This window comes from Trichosurus vulpecula, chromosome 5 (assembly GCF_011100635.1).
Source record: "Trichosurus vulpecula isolate mTriVul1 chromosome 5, mTriVul1.pri, whole genome shotgun sequence".
NCBI lineage: Eukaryota > Metazoa > Chordata > Mammalia > Diprotodontia > Phalangeridae > Trichosurus > Trichosurus vulpecula.
In genome coordinates this window covers 69,323,910-69,348,232 of record NC_050577.1, presented here as the reverse complement: position 1 = coordinate 69,348,232, position 24,323 = coordinate 69,323,910, and positions in this window count along the sequence as shown.

Below are 24,323 nucleotides of genomic sequence, written 5' to 3'. Positions count from 1 at the left end.
CAGAGGGCACAGAAAAAGAGAGACAGACATGGGCATAGAAGAAGAAAGAGAGACAGACCAGGAGGGACAAACACAGGCAGAGAAAAAAACAGACAGAGAGATAAAGAAAGATGGACATAGACCTAGAGATGGATAAAGAGAGATAAATAGACAAAAAGAGATACAGAAGCATACAGAAAAATAGAGAGACAATCAGAGGAGAAAGAGAGAGAGAGAGAGAGAGAGACAGAGAGACAGACAGAGACACAGACAGAGACAGAGAGAGACAGAGAGAGAGAGAGAGACAGAGACACAGACACAGACACAGAGAGAGACACAGAGACAGAGACAGAGAGAGACAGAGAGAGAGAGAGAGAGAGAGAGAGAGAGAGAGAGAGAGAGAGACAGAGAGAGAGAGAGAGTGAGTGTGTGCAGAAAGTGACTGTCAGCACAGAACAATGGAGAAAGGGATTGGGAGAAGTGGAAGGGGAGGGAGAGAGAAAGACAGAGTGGGGGTGTTGCTCCATGGACCTGGAAGCAGCAGCAACTGCAACAGTAACAGCAATGGGTATCAGAATACCGAAGGGAAAAAGAAACAGGCAACTATTGAACTAAGGAGTAACCAGGCCCAGGGCCAAAATGTGGAGGGCCAAATTCAGACCTTGACTTTCATCGATATTGTGATGACTATATAGATCTGGAGGTGGGAGGAAGGATTTCAAATATCTAGAAATCTTGAATCCTGTCCCTTGTGGTAGGTCACGATCTCTGAGGCGCACAAGGACCACCAGACAGGATGGTTTCTTGACTCTATCAATTCCAAATTCTTTCCTCAAATGTTGATGATATGGTATGTTGCTTCCACCCAGTAATACTATAAATTAGAAGAACTCTGATGGTCCCCGGGAAAGGTGGGAACTATCAAGAGGGGTAGAGAAAAGATGAGTAGAGTGTTCTGGATTTTTATGTGTTGAGTCTAAGTCCCTTCTGTGTTTACGTTCTGTTTTTGATGTCTTGTCATCCTGAGTGTTTGCAGGATAATTGAGGGCATGGTTTGGGGGGAAGTGATATTCTCAGATGTTCTCAAGTGCCTCTTAGGTAGTGGTAAAATGAGCCAGATACCAAAGTTCCCAGGATTTTCTTGAATGGGGGCAGAATGAGCCAGAGAGATCTTTTAATTACCCAGGTTCTCACGCCAGGAGGGACACCAACACCAAGGTTACAGAGGTAAAATTGTGGATGTTGATAATACTGCCAAAGGAGAAGATACAAGGAGAAAATCAGGCCAAGGGAAGAATTTTGGGGAACATTCCCTTTAAGTGGGAAGGAAGAGGATAAGAAGTCAGTGAAAACAGGAGCATTTAGAGAAAGCTGAGGAGAGCAGGGGAGTCTGGTGTCACAGAAGCTTAGGGAGGAGACCGTATCAAGGAAAGAGCGGTTGACAACATGGCAAACTACCAAAAGGCCAAAGAAAATTTTAAAAAGTGAGAAAAGGCCATGGATATGATGATAAGGATGTCATTAGTGACCTTTGAGGGGACAACTTCAAGAGTCAGGGAGAGGGACCAGATTACAAGAGACTGAATAGAGAACAGCTGGTAAAGAAGTATAGGCAGAAATATCAGCTTGCATGCCATCACGGGGAGCAGACAGTGGAGGGAGGGGGAGAAAATCTAGAACTCAAAATCTTATAGAAGTGAATGTTGAAAACTAAAAACAAACAGATAAAATTAAAAAGAAAAGGAATTACAAGTAGCAATGTAATCAATGACACCACATTTTGAGAAACTCTGCACCCAAAATTAAGTCCACTCAGCATATTCATTGCATTCATTATTATTATTTTGTTTTGCACTTAAAACTCTAAATATTTTAATAAATATCTACATATTACATTAAAAAAAAGAAGTGTAGGCAGAGACCATACTACACATTTCCAGGAATTCACGGAGGAAAAAAGAAAAAAAAAAGATGGACTGGTAACTCTTTGGGGTAGAAGGGTAGAGGTTAAGATTTTCTTTAGGACTGGGGAGATAGCAGCACATCACATAGTCCATCTGTGAGTCAAGGTGCATGCAGAGAAGAGTGAATTTCTTGAGTCTTCATTTAGTATCAATTAACTTTTAATTTAGCTACCATTCTAAGAAGCTTGGAAGAGCAACGTGATATAATGAAAAGGTCACTGGATTTAGAGTTCAAAAGACTTGGGTTCAAATTCTGACTCTAATAGAACTGTTTGACAGGAGGAAGACACTGTACTTCAGAGTCTCAATTTCCTCATCTGTTAAGTATATATGATAATATTTGTATCCCACAGTTACTGCGTTTGGAAACTGTACAAGGTGCTATAGAAATTTTCATCTGGTGATGATGATGGTGGTGATGTTAATGGCAGCGATGATTAGTCATTTATATTTTGAACAGGCCTGCACAACCTGCGGCCCATGGACATGCCAAAGGATTTCAGGAGGCCCATGAAAAATATAGAGGATATCTTCTTCTACATTTTTTGTGGGCCACCCGAAATCCTTTAGTGTGCTGTAAGTGGGTTGCAGGCTACAGGTTGTATAGGTTGTACAGGCCTGCCCTAGAAGAATGGAAGATGTGAATTGGAACGAGGTGGTGGGGGGCCCTATGGTGGCTTAGACACCAAAGTCAGGCATCTTGAGAGCTGGAAGAAGTGTTAGTTCTCCATGAGGAAAGAAAATATGAACTGTATTTTGAAGAGGTTCCATTCCTACATTCTCCATTCCTTCTTTCTTCATAGTTTTTTTCTTTCTCTTTTATGTAGGCTGATCTTAAATTTTTACTCTTAAGTCTCTGGGATGACACACAATCTCCATAATCAGTTTTCTAAGAATTTCCCCTACCACAAATAAACCCACTCTCTGGTGTTCTTGAACAATTCTTTAATCTTTGCCCTCCCTATCCCCCAACCTCCACCCCTCAATCCACAAACTACACTCTGCTTCCCAATTGCTCATTTCCCTTTATCAGCTGTTTCCCCGTGTTGGGAAAATTCCACTGCCTCTATGCTTCTCTTTCCTAGACCATTTTATGCTCCCTTTCTCAGGCTCTTCTCCCTCTCAAGATTTGCCTGATATCTTTGAATTTTGAATTTGCACACTTTTCTCAGGAGATCCTGCATAGCCTGCCTAAATTTTGGCTGTCTTCCTCTGTTCTTCTTTATCCCCAATCTTTTTGTTGACCTCCTTCTAAGTTTCCCCTCCTGCAAGTTGCTTATTCATTTACTTTTTATGGAAATGATTGCAAGTGGGGAATATGAAACTTAAAACTTTCCCCCCTCCTAGCTTCCTGGCTTTCCTTTGTAACCTAAAACGTCATTCCAAAGGGAAGATCTGAGTTCATCCACAAACCCTTGACGTGAATCACAAGGCTCTTCCCACCCCACTTGCTTAACAAATCTGAGATAAAACTCCCATGATTTCTAGCTTTTCCTTTGTTCTAGTCTTGCCTCGTCCACTTTTTTTCCAGTTACTTGATAATATTCACCTCTGTCCACCTTGTCACAAATCTGTCTATGCATAGAACCTTATTTTAAGCTTTCCCCTTTTCTTCCTCCAATCCATCCCTTTGGCTGGCTTCACCATTGCTCCCTTCATGTATGTCTCTCATTCGTTAATCTTCTGTGGGTGTTATGTCTCCTTTCCTCATGGATCTCAGTACTGATGTCTCAGTTGAAACTCGCACCAAATTTTAACATATTGCTGAAATCCTGAGTTTTTACTAAGATACGATTAGATCCCATACCTTTCTGATTCTAAATCCAGAGGTCTACCCACAATGCCAGACTGAGAGAATCACACAGAATGAACAATCATTCTATAGTTATGTGTACCAGTGGATAGAATGTTCACAATTAATGTGCTCATGGATTCATTGAAGTATTGAAGCACAGAGAGACTGGTTTACATCGTGATGTACAAATTGTAAGCTTATTGAGATATATATATGTATATATATGTGTGTATGTATGTATATATATTGTTATTATCATGCTCATCCTTAAAGTGGCTTGCTTTCCTTAAGAAAGGATCTATATCTCTCTTGTCATTTGTGTGTTAGAAATAACTACTTGTAGTCCGATGTTACAAAATCTAAATCTTGCAAATGTAGTGGGAATTATCTACTAAATTATAGTAGTGCATTTTTGAAACACAGTAATACAGCTGTGGTTTATCACCTGCCAAATCCAACCACAGATAAAATAAGCCTCCATCTAATGTGATTAGAAGGGCAATAAATGTACCCTACCAGCTGCTACTGAGATATGTATATGTAGAAGGAAGGCTCAGTTAAATATTTAACATGGGGCAGTCTTAACAGTCAATTAACAACTTGGGCAAGTAATAAATCAATTCTTAGCTGCCAGAGAGAACAGCACCGAAGGGAAGGGAACACAATATGGTTTAGTTTCCTTGGTAGATGAGGAGTTGGGAAAAGGTGCTAAGGAGGAGAACAGGCCTGGAGATGTAGCCCCAAAGAAGGCCTTGAAAGAGCACCCAAACACCTGTGTAGAAGAGGCACCTGGAAAGGATAAAGTCTGCCTAGAGGCAGGAGAGTGGGCAGCTGCCTGCAGGGTATAATTTAAGGCAGGAGTTTTTAAACTGAGTCCTGTGAATTTGTCTTTTCAGTATTTTGGTAATTGTATTTCAATACAATAAGTTTCCTTTGTAATCTCTTGTATTTTATGCATTTAAAAACATTATTCTGAGAAGTGGTTCCTGACCCAAGAAAGATTATGCTTTTTTTCCTTTTGGCAGGACAAACAAGGTTAAGTGACTTGCCCAGGGTCATAGCTAGTAAGTATCAAGCGTCTGAGGCCAGATTTGAACTCAGTCCTCCTGACTCCAGGACCAGTACTCTACTCACTGTGCCACCTAGCTGCCCCTGGGATTCATTCATTCAAACTTATATACAGTACGAATGTAAAGTACACCATGGTAGGTTGCTACCTAACTTCCAGAATCCCTACCATTAAGGTTCTTACATTCTAGCAGGGGAGAGAAGATATATACATAGACCATAAAGCAAAATATGATAAATGCATGAAATGAGTACACAGTGCTGCAAGATCAGATGAGGAATAGTTTATTTCAAACTTGGGCTTTGGGGGTAGGTATCTGGAAAGTTTTGTGGAAGATCACCTATTCCATGTGCCTACTCCAAATTTCACTTCCACAGTCTGTCATAGTGCCTGACATTCTACCTCTAGAAATTAATTTCCCTGAGTTTCGAAGGATTTTTAGTCTTAGAGATCCCTACCGAAATGCAATACTTCTGAGGGAATTACTTAATTTATTAAGCCAAAACTGGGGTGGGGGAGGATAATGTCTGCACAGGAGCAAGATCTTGTAAGAACAGGCACAGTATTAGTATTTGAGGGGATATATTAATGTATATGATTATAGTAATACTATTATACATTTTAAAGTATATTGTGGTTTTCAAAGAAAATTTTACATCCTTTATCTCATTTGATTCTTATAATAATATTTGAGGTAAATAGGACATGAATTATCAGCTGTAGAAAAATAAAAGAATATTTATACAAGTACTTGTGATCTTGTCAGTATGGAGAACTTCATCCGCTGAGACAGATCACAGCCTATCTATGATTAAGTAGCTATGTCCTAGAGAGCTGTTTGAAGCATAAAGTGGTTAAGTGACCCTCCCAGGGTCACTTATCAAAGGTAGAACTTGAACCCAGGCCTTCTTGCTTTCAAGCTAAGGACTCCATCTATTATAATATGGTGCCTCTAGATATGGAGTATTAAGAATGAATCCAAAATCATTCAGACTGTAAGTAGAAATGCAGAGGTAAGATCATAGCAGAAGTCATACAGTTAGCAATGCTAGAAGGGAAACGTCTAGTGGCCTGATGGAGGCTAGAAAATCAACATAGTTTAAAATGCAGACTAAGCTCAGGAGCTAACCTTGATGAACTACTCAGAGTTTAGGGACTGTGTGGGGCTAATCTGAAGCCTGTCTGAGAAGTAATCAAACCCCCCAAGTTTCTGAGGCAATACTGGTTCACCAGTCAAGCAGGAGCAAGAAAAACTGAGAGGGCCACTCTGTGGTTCTTTGCTTGGAGTGGCTTGGATAGACTGACAGTTGTGTAGTCTATAGCTTATCAAACTTTACACATGTAGTAGAGGTTGACTTCTCTCAGGCAAATCTTTGATGATGAATCTGATTAATTCTTGGTTATATAATTTAAGGGGATCAGTTTAAGGTAAAGAGACCAAGGCATCATGACCTTGTGAACCTATTAGATCTTTAGATCCAAGGTCAAAGGTATTACATCAGTCAGAAGTAATAGCTTATCTCTTCCCTCTGTATCACACATTATATAGTAATCTTTGGCTCAGTTAAATCCTTGATAATTCAACTCAATTCAGCAAGCATCTACTGAGTACCTGCTGTGTTCACAAGACGATGTGCTAGGTGCTTAGGGGTACAGATAAAAAAAAAGGAAACCATTTTTGCCCTGAAGGAGTTTAGTGATAACTTTCAAACATCAAGCTATTTGCTAGTAGGTGCTGGACAGGGAGCTAAAAGACTGAAAACAGAATCCACCAGTTTTATATCCTTGTAAAACAGTAACTCAGAAAAGCTAAAACAATCAGAACTAAACAGTAATTCCAAAACTCCAAGTGTAGGGGGTTCTTAAGAAATGATGGCACTGCATCGCTATAGTGAAATTTCTTAGACTATAACCTCCACAAGGGCAGGGGCACCATCTTATTTCAACTTAGTATCTCTCCAAGCATCTACTAAAATGCTCTGTACACAGGGATGTGCTTAATAAATGTTTACTGACTAGACTGAGTGTGTTGGTAAGCAAAAATGGGCTCCTTAGCACTTAGTTCAACAAGTGCCCTTGAATAGTTTAGCTTTTGTTCCCTTTGAGTAATTCATTGAGCCTTACTAGGTGCTAAGCCCCAGGCCCAAATCCCTATTAGGTGTAAAACCTTAGTGGGTTTTGGATTGGCAACTAAGGTGGGGCCCAAAGTGGGGCTAACTCCAGGGGAGGGCCTAGTTTACATGTCTGGGAGAGCAGAGGCTTTTAGACCACATGGGTTTAAGTCCACCTCTTTGTGACAATTCTAGGTCACATGGGTGAGTCGCATGTGTGACTCACCCCTGACACTGAAAAAGATATAAAAACCAGGGGTTGGCTGTCTGTTCCTTGGAGCTCTCTTACCCACAGCAGTGGTGGCGTGTGACTCTGGGCCAGCCCTTGTTCTGAGCTCCCGGGCTGAACCTAAATGTTGGTAACTATGAATCTGCTATTGGTCTGTCTGTTGATATTTGTAATTTGTTTGTATTTTGTTCTGAAGTTCAGGGTACTGACTTTTTCCCCTGAACTAAGTGAATGCTGTCTGTATGCTGGATTAAAGTAAACTTGTCAACCCCTTCACCTTGCTTTCCTTAGTTAAGCAGATCAAAAAGACCTGTGCTGTTGGCAGCTTTCTGGGTGCTGGCTGTGGGTGGATCTTACACCCCCACAGAAGCTGCTAGCCGGATTGTTGAAACACTGAGATATCTGTGTTAAACACTTAACCCTATGAACAAACAGTGTTATGTGGCAAAAAAAAAAAAGTTAATAAAATCTTGATAGCTGCATTCCGGTTTGCCTTAGAACACATTTGAAATATTGTATTCAACTGAGGGGCAGGGAAAATGGTGTTTTTCTTTAGGAGGGACATTGACAAATTAGAATGTTTAGAGGAGAGTATCCATGATATTACAATGACTCAAAACCACATCATATGCTCAATAGTTGAAAAAAGCATTGGACATGGGTGTCCTTTCCGTCTCTAGATACCTGTGATCCCATGATACTATGAATTGGGGTTATTTAGCTTGGAGAAAGGAAGACTTGGAAGAGACATGGTAGTTATTTTTAAATATTTGAAGGGCTGGCCCATGGAAGGTTATTCACAACTTCAAATCAATAGGCATTTATTACATGTCTATTGTATGGCAGGCACTATGACTGGAGAGGGAAGAGACAGGCAAATTAGAAACTATTGCAATAGGGAGGTAATGAGGGGAGAGGTAATAAGAGCCTAAAGTAGGAAAAGGGGTCAATCAGGTATGAGTGGAGAGAGGATGAGAAGCCACTGGCCAGGAATGCTGGAGATAGCACCAAATAGAGGGCTGGACTGGGTAACTTCTAAGGTCCCTTCTAACGCAGAGAATCTAATGAAATTAACCACTGTATTTCTATCCTGTAGGAATTCTAGAACAGTAAAGTGACTTTTTTGGTGTGTGTGAGCAAGGGTTTTAAATAAGCAACATAAGAAGAACAAGAAACTAAACTCCTACTGAAGAACTTGCAAGATAAAACAGGCCAATGGTATGAGGTGACCTTGGTTGGATGCACTGGTTGTTGTATTCTAATCTTGAATCTTTAGCAAACTCATTGTGTGCACATTGCATTTCTCATTCACATCTAACAGGTACCAATATATACCAGTTAACCACTAATGTTTAGAAAGCACTTTAAGGTTTGCAAAGTGCTTTACATATACAGCATTATTTCATCGTATCTTCACAACAACCCTAGAGGGAGGATGCAATTATCATGTGCCATTCTACAGATGAGACAATTGAGGCTCAGAGAGGTTAAGAAACCACTAGTAAGTGTGTGGGGGAGAAATTAAACTCAGGTCTTCCTGGCTCCATGTTTAGCTTTCTATCCACTATGCCATTTAGTTGCCTTAATATACAACCTTCAATAATTATTAAATTAATATAATTAAACTTAAAATAATTGAACTTAATTTTTAATCAAATTTAATCATTAAAGCTCAAAACAACACTAAGACCTTTGGAACACTCTGCATTTGGTTTCTCTAGGGAAACTGTATTCTTCATGCATGGGCTGCAAAGGCCATCTGACCTCATAGCAGTCATAATCTGGGCTACTTCTCCCAGGAAGTCTAAAGAAGCCCGGGCTTCAGGAGGCTGCCTCATTGTATCTACTACTATTGTTACTGTTGCTTTGTTATTTAACTTTCCCACATGCGTAACTCACAATGAGGACTGTATCTTTAAGAGATAGCTCAATGCTTTGGAAAGAGCCCTGCAACCGGAGCAAGAAAATTTTTTGCGAGTCTCTGTGACCTGGTACAAGTCGGTTAGTCGGCCTGAGTCTTAGTTTTCTCATCTATAAAACTGCAGTCCTGAATACTTAACACTGATGTGAGAATCAGATGAGATAATGTACTGAAAGCGCTCTGGGGACTTTAAAGCCCTGTATAAATGTTGACCATCACCATCATCATCATAATCTTCTTCTTCTCCTTCTTCTTCTTCCTCTTCTTCTCCTCCTTCTCCTTCTCCTTCTCATCTTTGTCCTTCTCCTCCTCCTTCTCCTTCTCCTTCTTCTTCCTCTTCTTCTCCTTCTCCTCCTCTTTCTTCTTCTTCTTCTTCTTCTTCTTCTTCTTCTTCTTCTTCTTCTTCTTCTTCTTCTTCTTCTTCTTCTTCTTCTTCTTCTTCTTCTTCTTCTTCTTCTTCTTCTTCTCCTCCTCCTCCTCCTTCTTCTTCTCCTTTTTAAAAATTTCTTCTTTTGTGGCAGTGGGGGAAAGTTTCCTGGAGAAAGGCTCCAGATAGTGTCAGTGTCAAAAACCAAAGATGACTACCCATAGATGAGAAAGCCTGGGTTCAGATCCTAGCTCTGCCATGAACTAGTTATGTAACTTTGGACAAATAGCTTCACATCCATGAGCTTTGGTCTTGCATGTGCCACCACAAGTTTTGTTTGAAGAACAGAGGTGGCAAAGTACATTGTTAACAGATCCTAAGTTATCAGAGGTAGAAGAGACCTCAGTGACTATCTGGTATATGTCCCTTCATTTTACAGTTGAGAAAACTTAGACTCAGCTAGGAAGGGGACTCCCCTAAGGGACTACATAGAATTTGGGCCTCCTGAGTCACAGTCTAGGCATTTTCTACACGAAGTCACCAACCACAATCTTTCCAGTAAAATGCAAGAGCACCAGACCTAATTATTGTCCCCACCATTGCACCCCAAGGACTACTAGGCCCTTTCATATGCCCTGCCAATTATGCCTCCATCCCCCTTGGCCTCATTTTCTTCTCTGATGCTCCATTCTCCAAAGGGCTGGGCTTTAGCTTCTCACTTACTGATGCACCCTAAGGATCCTTGGGGTCCTTCCAAGCACCCTATACACCGATATTTGTTTTCCCCCTCAATCAGAGTATGAGGTCCTCGAGAGCAGTGGCTGTTTGTATCCCTAGTGTTTAGCACAGTGCAAGGTATCACTAAATCACTTTTAGTTCACACTTATTTGTGTGCACATCACGTCTTCCGGTAGAATGCAAGCTACCTAAGGGCAGAGACTGTTCCACTTTTGTCTTTGAATTTCCAGTGCCTGCACCCGTGCCTTGCACATAGTAGACTAGGTGCTCAATCAAGCCATGGTGAATTGAATATTCTTCTATGAATCAAAGTTATTATCCAATGTGAATGACAAAATTCAAAGGGAATCACATTTTAGCCTTTATTTCCTTGGGAGAGAAAAATGAGATTGGAGAAGAATAACTGACTTCTTTTGATTGCCTAACAGTCATTTGGGGCCGGGTGAGGGGGGAGTTGAGGATGGCAACCCTCATATTTTTGGCAGGCTTCCAGAAATAGTTTCCCCAAAAGTTCATTTTTCCACATGAATGATTTGCGTGTCCTTTTTTTTTCCTTCTGTACTATACCCTACCACGGAGCTCAGAATTCTTGGCATCACCCAGCCTAGTTTAAAAATGCTAGCAACTAGACCTTTAGATACAGAAGGCCTCTAGTTGCTGTCTCACTGCTTGTCTTTGTTCTGAGAATTTTCACTCTCCCTCCAGGCTGCCTCTCCAACACACCCACACTTCTCAGTTAGCATGAAAAACTGGGCATTTGTATTCATTACGGCCCTTTTCTATCCCTACTCTACTGGGTGGGTAAGGAGAATTAAGTGATAGAGGTGAACTACATTTCTTCCCAAAGAAGCATTATTTGTTTTAAAAGGCTGCCTGATATTTGGACAGCATTGCACACACAAGTGTGGGAAGATTTGCCTTTGTTAATAACCTTTTGGTTGATGGGTCAGTAGACACAGGTAGAAAGGAATTAGGAGAGCATAGTATAAAGAGTAACAATGCCACATGCTACAGAAGGGCAGGAAAAGCAGGAAAGGAGGTTGAGGATCCCACTGGTTTTTATGATTTCACTTTTATGATTGCACTATTCCCTTTCTTTTCTTGAAAGTTCTAGTTTTGTTCTAGTACTTCTGAATAGGTCAGAGCTACTCTAGAACTCCATCCCCAGGTTTGCTCCATTCCTTTCTTCTTTTTACTTGCTTCTGTCTAGAACAAGGAAATTTGTTCCAAGCAGGGCAAACTCCTAGTTTTGCCCTATTGTAGGTGGTACAGTGAACTGGAGTCAGAAAGACGTATTTTCCTGAGTTCAAATCAGGCCTCAGACACTTACTAGCTGTGTGAACCTAGACAAGTCATTTAATCCTGTTTGCCTCAGTTTCCTCATCTGTAAAATGAGCTGGAGAAGGAAATGACAAACCCCTCCAATACCTCTGCCAAGAAAACCCCAAATGGGGTCACAAAGAAGCAGATATGACTGATAAATGACTGAACAACAACAACAAACCCTGGCATGAGATGATGAAAAGAAAACTGTCCTGGGACTACCTCTCCTTCCATTTCCCCTGAATCCTGCTTTCTTACTATCTAAAACTTCAAAGAGGAGGGCCACGCCTTTGGCCTCTACATCCTATTCACTCATTCCCTTCTTAACCCCTTGGGTACCAAACAGGACAGTTGGACCAGGAGCTAGGAAAAGTGGGCTTGAGTCCCAACTCTGATGCTTACTATCTGCGTAATCTTGTCTAGGTCTTCTTGAGAATGCTATGACATAGCACCAGATATGGTGCCAGGAAGAACTGGGCTCAAATCTTGCCACAGACATGTACTAGTTGTGTGACTCTGGGACAGTCATTTAGCCTCTTTATAGGTCTCAGTTTTCTCATCTGTAAAATGGGGGGGTTGTATTCAGTGACCTCTAAGAGCCCTTCCAGCAGTACATCTATGATCCTGTGGCCTTTTTGGATGCAGTTTCTTCATATGCAAAATGAGGTTGGACCTCATGACCTGAGGTCCTCCCTAACTCTTGATCCTATGACCATGATACTGAAATTGGTCCTTAGGGAATCACCAATATCACCTGTCTTGCCAAAGCCTGTGGCCTTTAGCTCCAGCCCTCATTTTCCATAATTTCCCTGCATTATTTGATGATGTTTGCCAACTCCCTCACCGCTGAGACTCTTTTCCTCTGGCCTCCATGACAAGATACTGTTCTGCATTTCTTCATTCTTCCCCCACTCCCTGTTGCCTGCACTGTCTTCTCTTCCTCCTTCTATCCTATTGCCAAAAATCATCTCCACCACTCATCCTTTGACTCTCATCACTTTGGCCAGACTGATCTACCTGGCTGTTGATACCTGTCCCTATTCTCCCTAAGTAAGCTAATGTCATAGAATCTGAATCTTTGGAGTTGGAAGGAGAACTGGAGGTCATGCGGCACAAACCATACCTGAAACTTGGATATACTTTATAAAATCCTAAACAAATGGCCATGCAGCCTTTTCTTGAAGCTCTCCATGGACATGGAATTCACTGCCTCACTGGGCAGCCTATTGCACTTTTAGGTAGTTCTAATTGTTAGGAAGTTCTTCATTATATAGTAACTTGCCACCTCACTGGAAGAGAGGGAAGGCCCTCAGGCAGAGCCGGAGTGATCACTTGTTAAGGATGATGTAAGAGGGAATTTGTCTGGCAGCAGGCTGGACTAAGTGACCTTGATCACTGAAATCCTGTCATTCTTCAAATCTGTGGGTTGAAATCTACCTTCCCAAAACTTCTGCTACTAACTGGATCTGATTCTGCTCTCTGGAGCCAAATGACATCAATCTGATCCTTATTCTACATGGTCATTCTTCAAATATTTGAAGACAGCTAACATGCCCCTTTTGAACCTGCTCTTCTCTAGGCTAAACATTTCTCTTTCTTTCAAATGATCCTTAAAATGCATATTTTCAGTCTTTCCTAACTATCCTGGTAACCGTCCTTTGCAGGCACTCCAATTTGCCAATATCCTTCCTAACATGTGGCAGCCAGAAACAAGGAGGACACCAGAGATGTAATCTGACCAGGGCACTCAGTAGGATTATCACCTCCCTCATTCTGGACACTTTTGCTATTAAGGCAACCAAAATTACATTCAAAGTTTTGTCTGTCATATGACACTCATAATGATCTGTCAGTCTATTAAAACATCCAGGTTCTTTTTCACATGAGTTGTTATCCAGGGACATCTCCCTATTCCTATACTTGGATAATTAATCTTTTGAAACCCAAATATAGGACTTTACATTTGTCCCTTTGAAATTTCATTGTATTAGAATTGCCCCGTTGTTCTAACCTGGTAGAGATCTTTTGGTATCTCGATTCTATTGTCCAATGTATCAATTATCTCTCTTAGCTTTCTATTATCTATTAATTGGATAAATGTCACCTATTTGAAGAGCCAGGAAAACAATATTCATAAATAGCCAAACAATACAAATGGCAAAATAGCTATTGCAAAACAATTGAAATGGAATGTTATATAATTATAAAGCACAAGTTTAGACCCAAAGAGTAAATATGAGAAGACACCTCCCCTGCTCTTCGGGAAAAGTTGGCATCCATGGATGGGAGACATTGTCTATAAGGTCAGATTATTTTGAAGAGTCGGTAGGTCTTACTCAGTTTTTTCCTTTTCCTTTTTTTCTTTCTTTTTATAAAAAATAATCTTTGATGAAAGGGATGACTCTCTGGAAAGGGGAGGAGAGACATAGGGAGAAATGTAGGTGAAATATCAGTAAAAATCCATTGTTAAAAATATACCACCTATTCCCTCATTCAATTTGTTGCTAAAAATGTTGAGCAAAGCAATACCAAGAGAAGGTTCAAAAGGGACATGATAGCTGTCTCCAACACTTCACTAGAAACTTCCCTTCAAGTTTTCATCGAGAATTAATCAATACTCTTTGTGTCTGATTGTTCAGATAGTTCTAAAGTCACCTATCCATCCAGTCCATGGGACTCCATTTTGTCCATGAGGAAATCATGGGTGGTTTTGTCTAATGCCTTGCTGAAATCCAGTTGTACTAGGTCTTCAGAATTCCTTCTAATCCCTAAACATAACTTCTGTTTTAGTCAGATCTCCCCTTTTATAGTTTTAAAGTCATTAGTAATAATATTGTAACAATATTAACTTACAGTTATATAGTACTTTAGGTTTTGCAAAATATTTTCTTTCTTTTTAAAAAAATTTTAAGGGCAAAATACAATGGTATGGCCATCTCTTTATTCTGAATGCTACACATCTTGTAGTACAGCCCAAGTAGCATTCATTCCCTTTGTCAGTTTCTTTTCTTTTCTTTTTAAAGTTGAAGCTTAAAGACATAGACAAAAAGAGAGAGAGAATATTTCCATGTACACAGCACAACATAAAAAGAGAATTCACTATAAAACCATGAATTTACATCTCACATTGTTTCCTTTTTATGAAAAACCATATAAGTGCTACGCATCATTTTCAAAGCTACTCTGCTTTCTATGCTTCCTTCTAAATTTTCTTTTATTCTCTGTTGTGAGTTTTTTATATTTGTTCCTCCCTCTTCACCCTACCTAGAGATGGATACTATTAGACACAAATATGTATATATTTGGGGCAGCTAGGTGGCTCGGTGAGTAGAGCACTGGCCATGGAGTCAGGAGGACCTGAGTTCAAACCCAGCCTCAGACACTTGACACACACTTACTAGCTGTGTGACCTTGGGCAAGTCACTTAACCCCGATTGCCCTGCCAAAAAGCAAAAAATGTATATATAATATGTATATATTTATATGTATGTATATACATACATACGTGTGTGTATGTGTGTGTGTGTGTGTGTGTGTGTGTGTACACGAAGAGAGAGAGAGACAGAGACAGAGAGAGGATCATACTATAAATACTTCTATTAATCAGTTCTTTCTCTGGAGGCAGATAGCATCTTCCTTCATATGTTTTCGAAGGGTACTTTCAATCAATCATTAATTGGTCAATCAATAAATATTTTATAAGTACCTACACTATGCCAGGCACTGTGCTTTACATATGTTATCTCATTTAATCCTTAAACAGCCCTGAGAGGTAGGTACTAGGGGTATCAATATCTCAGGTTTATAGGTGAACATTTATAGCTGAACATTGAAGCTCAGAAAGGCCAGCTCCTAGAATACAGTAGGCACTTAATAAATCATTGGTTACTTGACTGTGGGCTGATTAAATGAATTGCTAAAGATGAGAACAATCAGCAAGTATTAAAGAAAGAATTCCAATCCAGGTCTTTCTGGACCCCAGTTTCAGGGCTCTTTCCATTCTGCTTCCCAATTCACTCATTCACTAATTCACTCATTCATTTATAGAGTTGAAGATCTATACGTTTAATAGTGAAATAGACTTCAGAGGTCATCTAGTTCAAGCTCCTCGTTTTATCCATGAGGAAAATGAGACCCAAAGACTTGCCCAAAGTTATAGTGGTAGTAATTGGCAGAGGCAGTGTATGAGGCCAGGTCCTCTAGCCTCTAATCCCCCACTCTTTCTGCTATATCCTCCTATACTTCATTAATTCTAGCAATATATATACATATATATATATATATGTGCATATATATATGTATATATATATATATATAAAACATCTACTAAGCATAAACTATTTTAGGTGCTGAGGGAGATATAAAGATAAATAAACCATAGCCTCTTCTTTTTAACGAATTAGCAATGGGTTGGGAAGAATCAGTAATAAGAGGTACAGATAAGCATAGCACATATTAGCATATAAGTACATAAATATAATAAGGATGCAGAGGCAACTAGGTGACTCAGTGGATAGAGTACTGGGCTTGGAATCAGGATAAGTTCAAATCTAGCCTTAGAAATTTCCTGGTTGGGTGACCTTGGGCAAGTCACTTAATCTCTGTTTGCCACTGGAGAAAGAAATGGCAAACTGCTCTAGTATCTTTGCCGAGAGTCACACATGACTGAAACAACTGAACAATGCAAGAATGGTACAAGGTACTATGAGAGCAAATACAAGAGTGTAGTAAGTCTCTTTTCTAGACACCCTTCCTTTGTTGTCCCCTTTCCTAGAGTGCACTCCTGTCTTGCCTTCAACCAACTACTCAAATCCTGTCCATTTTTCAAGGGCCAATAAGTCCTATCTCATCCCTAAGGCTTTCCTTAAGGATTGATTTTTCTAATGAATCACAAAATATATTTCTGCCACCCAAAATGAAAACACCTCCCTGTAATTTTACTTGCCTACATATGTATATATGTATATATGTATGTATGTGTATATATACATATATACATACATATATATATGTATATATGTATATATATGTATATATATGAATGAAACAATGAGGTAGCTGCTCCCAACTTTGAAATTACTGTAGTTGATGACCTAACAAGAGAATAGGCAGAGAAAATCAATTCCATCAGAGGCTGGGGTGAAGTGGGGAAGATAACTTAGACAAAACTATGATCCAAGAAAAGGCAAAAGGTTGCAGAAACTGCTCGACGGTGGCATCCTTCATTATCACATCTGAACCTACCTCTTTTTAGAGTACAAGAGTTCTTAGCCTGGGATTCATGAACTTTATTTTTTTATTTTGAGAACTATACTTCAATATAATTGGTTTCCTTTATAATTCAATGTATTTTATTTTAATGCATTCTGAAGAGGGGTCCAATGGCTTTGCCAGACCTCCAAAGACACAATAAAAGGTGTAAGAATCCCTGCTGTTAGAGTGCAAAGTGGTATTGTCTTTGGAGAGTAAGGATGGGCAAACTGGGCCGGGCCGAGTAGGGCACATAGGTAGGAAGGATAAAATGGTAAAGTTGCGGCTCATCCATAGGGCTGGCCTTATGAATAGACGAAGATTCCTCCAATGTTGAATATTACCTGAAATCCTACCAATAGTAATTAATTGGGTCAATTAATTGGATCAAGTCAGTCTCATATTTTAAAATGTCCTGACACTTTAAGACATCCATCATTCACACCTTAATGTGAATGAGGTGCCCCCCCCCCCCCAATAATTTAGTACTTATAGATTCCTTTTGCACGGTTTGATAAAAAAATTTTTCTTTGTGTTAGTAATCTCATTTTTCCCCATAGTATCTCAACCAGAATTGAGAACCATAACAGCTACTCAAATACTTGTCCAATTGAAAAGATTTTTTTTTTTACCATCAGACAGGAATAAAGATCTTCTTAGATATGAGAGACTTCAAAGAGAAAAGAATGATTTCTCAGCACAGAATGGGAAAGGGGGGAGAGATGAGATGAGAGGAGACTAGGGGAGGGGAGGGGAGAGGTTGTAGAATTATCAGATCAATGCTTAATACAGTCAGGGTGAAAAATATTGAAAGAGTACCTAAACACAGATGCTTAAGAGATGTATGCTTGTTAAATAAATACTTAGTAGATAGACAGACAAATAAATAAATAAGAAGGTGGGGGAGTATATTTTGGAGGGTGGGGATGAGCCATACTGCAAACGGACAGCTCCTATATCTTAGCAGGCTACGGTGATAGTTTAAAGACATTTTAACAAGGACATATAGCATAAAGACAAAGCTCTAATGACCTACCCCTGGAGGTGACTAAAAGGATGCAGAAATAGAATAGATACATTACAAAGAGGAGATGTTTCTTGCTTTACTGCTGTTCTGTCTTTGAAAGAAAAAGAAGTCCAGTAGAGATAGAAGCACCCAATTATCTGAGGAAGCTGCTTCAAGAGGAAAATAGTTTCCTTTTTATTATGGTCAGAATATATGCTACAAACATAGAACCAGGAGGGAGCCAATTCAGGGATAGCTGCTCATACAGACCTCAGAGCTACTGAACTTGATGTTGAAGGAAACAAAATTGGATTCCTGTTTAATATTATGACCAGCTGAATATAATCACACCCAGCTGGGTTACTTTACTGAAATATCAATCTATTCTCTAAACACACTCCCCTTTCTCCAAGTATAAGGGAGGCAGTCCATGCTGTTCTTTGCATTTCTGTATGAAATTCAGGTTTTACCCTTTCACTCATGTGCCATGGAAATACCTGTGAGCCCAGATTTGTAGCAAAAGTCTAAGAAACAGTTGATTTCTTCCAACCCAACCCATAGTATTTTCTGTTTCACACCTTTAACATAAAAGAAAAAGAAAGAAAATGTTTACCTGGATAGATCCCTGCTTCCGCTTGTGGATCTCAAGTAGGATTAAATTCACACACACACACACACACACACACACACATACACACACACACACACACACACACACACACACTCCAACTCCCTCATCTGCTAAGAGCTCCTTAAATCCCAAGGTAGCCTCAGATAGCAACTCTAAGTTTGGACTCTGAATAGAGATGGTGTTATTTTAGCCACAAGATTTCTAGTCTGTGGGGAGAAAAAATGGAAATAGAGTATTTGGTGAGTGAAAACTCACATTTCCTTCAAGTAAGATGAACTATTTCAAACCTGATTTAAGTACTGGAAAGAAATATTTCAAGAACCTTCAAATCAATTTCATTAAAACCCACATGCTAAATGATGGGAGAAAATTCCAGAGGAGTAAAAAATATAATTATGGTCTGTCCTAATTAAAAGACATATGTGGAATGTCATGTCATGCACTGACCAAGGCAGAATTCAATCATTAAACTAGAAGACAGATCAGCCTATGGAATCTTGGACCCTTCAAAGTGGAAGCCAGTGTCACTTGTTATTACAATGAAGCTGATCCTTAGAAGGGTATGTATGCAGGAGGGGGAAAGGTGGGGAAAGTCCAATGAGTGCTAATAAGTACCTGGACCTGAAAGAATGATCATCTCAGAAGACCAGATAAATTTAGTTATAGGAAAATCTGCAGGCTTTTACCAGGCCATGAGTATCAAAACTCTGAGGCATATGATTACAGAGGATAATCATACATATTTGTGCCTTCCTCACCTCTGAAACAATTTAAAAAGCTATCATTTAGGTCCAGCCAGTGGTCTTCTTCCTCAGCATTTTGGCAAATAAAGCCTACCTTTGGACTCAGAAGGGGGTGATTTACTGCACACCCAATCAACAGCCAAGACCAGAGCGGCTAACATGGCCAGCTATCTTTTACAGTAAAACCTTCCAAAGCACTAAAACATTTTAACCTTACCATTGGCCCAACTGAGCTCACTCTACCAGTAATCAGGACCATAACTCAGGTGCACAGAGAGCCTTTCATCTCAGAGGATCTCGAGGTGCTTTTACACCAGACCGTAAATTACCACTTGGACAGGGATTGCTGAAATACAGTCACCTCTGGGATGAAATATAAACGCCGGCTAAGCAGCCAGCAAGCAAATACATGGAGTCAGCTTGAAACAATGCTATTAGCAGGACTAGCAGCCAGGAAGACTGCTGAGAGATAGAACATAATATATATGCTAAATCTAAGTTGGGGGCAGCTGGCCCTTGGTGTTGGGACCTGCATTCCTTCGGTGAAGTGGAAAGCTAGAAGAAGATAGCCAAAGGTGGGCTGGGACAAAACTGCAAAATAGGCAAAGTCTTGGAACCCACAACTCTCCCTTCTTTACTCCCCCCTCCCAACTTTTTTCTGTTTAGTAACCAGCTTTTCCTTTTTTTAAAAAAGTTTTTTGTTTTTTAAATCATCATCATGACTAGATATACTACACACACACACACACACACACACACACACACACACACACACACACACACACACACGATTGAACCCTTCCTTGTCACAAAGGAAAGATATTTAAGAAAAAACCATTGAAACCAAAACTGCATCTGACAATGGATACAAAATTATGCCCTGGGTTGTCTAATCTACTGCCTCTCTGCCAAGAGAAGGGAGATATGTTTCATCACAAGTTTTCTGAAACTATTATTGGTTGGGGTTTTTTTTCTCAGTACTCAGAGCTCAGCTTTCTTAGGATCATAAATTTTGAGCTAGAAAGGAACTTGGAGGTCATCAAGCCTACCTCCCCCCTTCCATCTTATAGATAAGGAAACTGAGTCCAGAGCAATTAAGTGACATCCCCAAGGTTACAAGGATAATAAATAGTAGAGCTAAGCTTTAGAGGTAATTCCTTTCATTCTGAATCGAGCACTGTTGCCACTCCAACAACGATCTTTTCCTTTACATTGTTGTAATCATGTGTATATTTCTTTAGGTTCTGTTGATTTCACCCTGCATTCATTCATTCATTCATACAAATCTTCCCATGTTTCTCTGAGTTATTCCTATTTGTTATTTATTATGGAAAAATAATATTCAATCACATTCATATACCACAGTTTGTTTAGACATTCCTCAGTCAATGGAGACCCATGTTGTTTCAAGTTCTTTGTTCCCACAAAGGACTACATCATTCCCTTCTTAGGTATATTGTATTCTCATAGAATGTTAGGGACAAGCTTTCTAGCCCCTCATTTTACGTTTGAAGACACTGAGGACCAAAAAGGAAAAGCAGAGTTGTTTCCCTTCCATTTTTTTAACTTCCTGGAAGAGGTAAGTGTCATCAAACAAGATTTGATGAACATATATAGGCAACAGTTATATTTTCCTACTTGCTCTGAGGAAACGTTAAACTAACTCATACCGAGGAGTAAGTGTGTGGATGATTTGGATGGATGGGTGAAGAGTGAAATCAACAAAACCAAAAGAACAATACTCACAATGACTATATCAATGCAAAGGAAAAGGTCATTGTTGGAATGGTAAGACTACTGCATTTGGAATCAAAGTAATTGGATTGGAAGCTCAGCTCTGACATTTATTGCCTGTGTAACCTTGGGAAAGTCACCTAATCTCTCTTGGCCTTAGTGGCTTACTGACCTCTAAGTTCCTTTCTAGATCAAAATGCATGATCTTAAGCAAGCTGATCTCTGAATAACCAAACAAAAAAACCACCAAAAAAATCCAAACCCAATAATAGTCTCAGAAAAGTCATAAGGTGCCATCTCATCCCATAAGTATTTTAATTTGGAGCAGCCTTGAAGCTAATAAGATCATTTCTGGTAAGGTTAAGTAATGGAAAGGCTGTTAGAGAGGGGGAAGAAGAACCTTTCTGAATACTGATAACTTCATGATCATAAGTGCCTCCTACTCTGCCTATTTATAAGGCCAACACCGTGTCATTTTTCCATCTCTTTTTTCTTACTTCGGGAGAGTGTTCCTTCCACTCCATTTGTTCCCCACTCTGCTCAATCCCATTCCTGGTTATCTATCCCCTCTCTAAAGGTCATACCTCCCTATTCCTGTACCAGGACATAGATCCGTATGGGACTATGAAGGGTGCCACCTATTATGTCCTACAACCTCTGGGCTTTGTTTAGGATTCCATCTTACCTAGGTTCTAAACCTAGCCCTATCTTTCCCAGCTGTAGCCTCAGATGGAATTAGCTTTTTCTCCCCACATACTCTTTTATTAACTGATCATCTATTTTTAATTTGGGGATAGAACTGACTCATTCAATGAAAGTTACAAGGAGGCAATTACAGTTCAGCTAGAAGAATCTCAGAGTACCAGAGCTGGAAGAGACTTCAAAGGTCAGTAGATCCAATCTGCACATGAACAAAAGGCCCCTGGAGACCATTACCTACCATAAGTGGTCACCCAGTCTTAGAGACCTCTGCATCCAAGTCCAATTCAGCTGCTGCCTCCTCTAGGAAATCTTCCTTGACATCCACTTGAAAGCAGCATCTCTCTCCTTCCTCACATTTCTTATAGCACTTCACCTGGACCCTTCCTTTGCACTTTTCTCACTTTCCCCTATAATAGGGTCATAGGTCACAGGAGCATGGGTTTAGAGCTATAAGAAATCCTAGAATATTCAACAAACCACCCTTCTCATTTTACAGAAGAGGAAGCAGTCAAACATAACTAGCTAGTAAGTGTCTGGGGCAGGTCTTCCCGAGTCCAGTGTTCTATTCACTATGCTACTGTCCCCCCTCCCTTCCCCATTGTAGGGGTGAGGGACCTGCCGCTTCGAGGCCACATGTGGCCTTCTATGTCCTCGGGTTCTGCCTTTCGACCGAGTCCAAGTTTTACAGAACAAATCCTTTTATTAAGGGGATTTGTTCTGTGAAGTTTGAATTCAGTCAAAGGGCTGCACTTGAGGACCTAGAAGGCCACATGTGGCCTAGAGGCCCCAGGTTCCCCACCCCTGGATAGATGCTCCTTGAGGTCAAGGCTTATATTGTATCTACCTTTGGATCCCCAGTCCCCCAAACAAGTATGCTGCACATGGTACTTATTGAATCACCAAGTTCCCACTGCCTACCAAAAATAAGTCCATACCTAAACGAAATCCAGCCTGGAATTCAATATGGTGCTGACCTACCTTTCTAGCTTCGAGGCCTATCACTCCTCCCCATGAAAACATGGAAGCGTGGTGTAGAGGAGACAGTGCTAAACTTGTACTCTATTGAGACCTGGGTTTGAATCCTCCAACAATTATTGGTTGTGTGATCATGGGCAAGTCCTGAACCTCAGCTTTCTTTACCTGTGAAATGGGCTTAGTGCAATCCCTCTTACACAGTGAATGTTGCTGCAAAGGTTAAGTGGGGTCTATGGAAAGTGCTTTGAGAACATTGAAGAGTTATATAAATGTCAGCTATTTCTGCGAACATCACAGTCCCTGAGCTGGATTCCCTGTTATCTGAACATGCCCTTCTGAGCTACTTTATTTCTATGCCTTGGCTTGTTCTGTTATCTGTGCCTGAGATTCCCTCTCCCTCCTTCTCATCCCCGACCTCTGCCTACTGACATCCTCCACATTCTTCAAGGCTCATCTGTGCTCTGCCTTATCCATACCACAAATGGCAGATTAGATCCCTCTCTGGGAGCCATAGTTTAGAAAGGGCATCGATAAGTTTGACTGTATCCAGAGGAAAGCAATCAGGAAGGATCTTGAATTCATGCCACATCAGGCTCTTGAAGGAACAGGGAAAGAGATGACTTGGGGGGACAAGAAAACTTTGTTCAAGTATTTGAAGGACTGGCACATCAAAGGAAGGAATACACAATTATTAAGTGCCTACTAGGTGCCAGGCTGTGTGCTGAGTGCTTTACAAATATCATCTCTCATTTGATCTCCACCACAACCCCAGGAGGCAGTGCTATCATTACCTTCATTTGGGAATTGAGTAAACTGAGGCAGACAGAAATGAAGTGACTCACCCAACTAGGTGGTGCCACAACACATAGAGCTGGTAAGTGTCTGAGGTCTTCCTGACCTCGGCCCAATGTTCTATGTGCTGTGGCACCATCCAGCTGCCTCTGGGCTGACAGGTTGTTCAGTTCTTCTCCAGAAGAAATAATCAGGAACGACACACGAACTTTACAAAGGGACAGATAGAAAGTAAACCTTCCTAACAATTATAGCTGTCTCAAAGGGAAATAGGATCCCCCTCCCTTCTGTTGATGATTGCCATCACCAACAGAAGCTGAAGCATCCCTTGTTGGTTGTGTTATAGGCATTCTGGTTCACTTATAGGTTGAAATAAATAACCACCAAAGTCCCTTTTAACCCTGAAGTCCTGTGAAATAGCATCTCCTTTTTAATCTTCCCTCATCCACCTAATTAGATGTGACTTCTTCCTGTGAACCCTCATGTCTTTTGCTTATAACTTACATGGCAGGAGGCCATTATATCATAAATTCTAGTTTTTGGTATACCTGTATACTAAGCACAGGTGTACATAGCATATTTCATTAGGCTGTTTCCCAAGGGACTTAATTATTTTGATTTTTAAAGTTTAGTTAAATTGATTACTCAATCACATGGATATCATTTTAGTCATTGAACTAAAGACACTAAAACTTATCTAGACTTATCTTTTAAAAATTGATCATCAAACATTACTTTTTAATTTTTCTTTATTTTTTGTTACATATTGAGTTCTGAGTTGTCTCTTTCCCTCTATCCCAACCCTGCATTGGAGAAGGCCAGCATTTGATATAGATATATATGTGGAACCATACAATACATATTTCCATATATCAGTTCTTTCTCTGGAGGTGGATAGCATTTTCCTTCATGAGTCCTTCATAATTCATTTGAATGTTCCTATTACTCAGAATAGCTTAGTCATCCACAGTTACTCTTCAAGCAATACTGCCAT